The following is a 3,269-nucleotide window of genomic DNA, read 5'->3' on the forward strand; positions in this document are numbered from 1 at the left end:
CATGTGCAGACGTTACTTATTTGTTAATTACAAATTTTATTTGAAATAACTTTAATTTATAATCATATAGATCTAACATAAAAACAGCAACGAAATACACAATGTAATGTAAAATAAGTCAAACGTAATAAATATGTCATTTTTGGTATGGCAAATAGCCGCTCCCCGAAAATGTATCTGCCCCTCCTTTGCCCCCCTAAGAACTTAAAGCTGACGTCATCACTGTAACAATATAGTATGGAGTTCTTGCATACTATTCATTGTTGGCGGAAAAATTTCTTCTTTTACTTTTTTCTTTTCTCCACATCAAAGGATTACACCGAAAAGTTTACAGAAATGTAAATAAGCTTTTCATTGTTGCATTGTTATGTTCTCAATGATTTTGCATTGTAAATATTGGCTTTAAAAAATATTAACACAGTATGTTAAACTTTCAGTTAAAGAGAATTTTCCAAGAATTGTGCTATATATTTTAAATTATGCTTTATGCTTTATTTTCTAAAATTATGCTTTTAAAACTAGTTTCCCAATGTGAGTGCATTTTGGCGTTCACCCAGTGTCGTGACCATAGTGCTCTCAAACGGGTCGGGTCGGGTCAGCTCGGGTTGGGTTGTCGGGACGGGTCAATCGGGTCAGCTCGGGTCGGGTTATCGGGTCAGGTCAATCAGATCGGATCACGGTTCGGGTCAGTCGGGTCGGGTCGGGTCAGTCAATTCGGGTCACGGGTCGGTCTTCAACCCGACCCGACCCGACCCGTTGAGAGCACTACTTTACGTCAATATGAAAAATAACCCTATTTTTTCTTAAGTAAAATAAGAAAACGTATGAACAACTCAATCAGGGGGCATATTCCAAAGAGATAGGAGAATTCTAGAGCGGAAGACACGCGACGAAACATCTATTAAGAATAATTGCATTAAAAGTGAACCAGGGTGCCTCTGAGGCACCCCCTGGGCTTTCTCGGGTTAAAGGCACACACACACACACACACAGTAATATATATATATATATATATATATATATATATATATATATATATATATATATATATATATATTTGGTCTAGGAATTAATTCGTGCGGTTGGTACGCACACATTGAAGCTGTAGTACAAACACAAAATACATAAATACCTTAAGAAAAATATTGTCCATCGCTAGCCACCACTTTCGCCCATCTGTCAGGCAATGTACGGATTCCGTGGCGAAAGAAGTCCTCATCCTTGGAAGCGATCCAGTCAGAGACCCATGTTTCGATATCTTCTGAAGAAGTAAACCGCTGTCCAATCAAATCGTTGTTCATGCAATCGAACAAGTAGTAGTCCGAAGGAGCAAACGTCTGGTGAATACGGCGGGTGGGGTAAAACTTCCCATCCGACATTTTTTAAATAGGTTTTGACCGGTTTTGCGACATGTGGGCGAGCGTTATCATGTTGAACAATAAGTTTATCATGTCTGTTCTCCCATTCTGGTCGTGTTTTGGCCAGAGCTTGCTTCAAACGCATTAATTGTCGTCGATAACGTTCTCCATTCATAGTTTCACCCGGTTGCAGCAGCTCATAGTACACCACACCTTTCATATCCCACCATATGCACAGCATAACCTTTGCACAGTGAATATCTCGTTTTGGTTGTGATGGACCTGGTTCACCTGGTTTCACCCAGGCCTTTTTTCGTTTAGGGTTCTCGTAATGGATCCACTTCTCATCACCCGCAATAATTCGATGCAGAAACCCCTTTCTGCTCTGTCGTTGAAGCAGCAATTCGCAAATGGTTTTTCGTCTTTCAACGTCTCTGTCTTTCAATTCATATGGAACCCAATGTGACATCTTTTGAATCATTTCCTTGGCTTTCAAGCGTTTGGAGACTGTTGTTTGATCAACGCCTAATGCTGCTGCAAGTTGTTCCTGCGTTTGACACGAATCCTGCTCGAGCAATGCTGTCAATTCTTCGTCTTGAAATTTTTTTGGCTGTCCAGCTCGCTCTTGGTCTGCCAAGCCGAAATCACCACTTCTAAACCGTGCAAACCACTTCTGACACGTCCGCTCAGCTAGAGCATGGTAACCATACACTTCAACCAAAATACGATGACTTTCAGTCGCACTTTTCTGCATGTTAAAGTAATGCAGCAGAACACCCCGCAAAAACACTTTATCAGGCACAAATTGCGCCATGTTCACTTAACTACAAACTGGTGTTGTTGACGCTTTAATCCACTGCCCTATACTACGAACGATACGCGATGACAGGGGTTTGCAACACATGTGTGGATACACGGAACTGTGGGACGCTCCGTTCGTTGCGCCATCTCTTGTCCACCCGCACGAATTAATTCCTAGACCAATATATATATATATATATATATATATATATATATATATATATATATATATATATATATATATAACATGCATAAGTTTCTCCTATTTCTTTACTTCTTCTGTATAACTACTTTCAATCTTCATCTATTTCCTCTGCCATACAAATTTTGGGGGGACGCGTCCCCCTGTTCCCCCACCAGAGACGCCCATGCGTACTGATAGGACGCAACTAAACTTTGTAATTCTATTTACTCTTCTTGTAGCTATACAGTAGTCCTATAATGGGAATTTGCAATTTATAAACTACAATCAGAAACAAATTAAATGCCATTGACAAATTTTATGTACTCCTATTGGAGATGAAATCTATCGTTTGATAATTTCGTTCATTTTGTTATGACCTTTCAGTTTGTAATTTTGATTCCCTAGCTATGAGCCAGTGCTGTTTTCATGATAGTTTTGGTTACCCTACAAAGCTTCATGTAACAATAACTATTTTATAATGAGACAATATAGACTACAGGTCCTCCTACTTTCTTTCCTGTTTAACTAGCATAATTTCACCTTTCATTTTATTATATTTTAATTCTCTTTGAGACGCTAAGTATTTAATGCTGGTAACATTCACAGCACTTTTTCCATTAGTAATAGTTACTTCATAATATCTACCTATTTCTGGAAACTACCACTAGAATAACATGTGATAATTTGCCCCATATATTGACAACTTATCCCACATATGGGGTACATTGTCACAACTGTATTGATCATAAAACATAGTTCATAAGTCCAGTTCAGGACGAGTTACATTGGGCAGAGGGATATATGATATGTTATCCACAAGATAACGAAGTATGTGCGTGCCAAAAAATATATAATTTTCAGCCTTACGTGAGCGTCACAAAAAATAAATAAATAAATAAAATGTGAAAATTGTGACAATGTGCCCC

Source organism: Thermobia domestica, chromosome 10 (genome assembly GCF_964235325.1).
Source record: "Thermobia domestica chromosome 10, izTheDome1.hap1.1, whole genome shotgun sequence".
NCBI lineage: Eukaryota > Metazoa > Arthropoda > Insecta > Zygentoma > Lepismatidae > Thermobia > Thermobia domestica.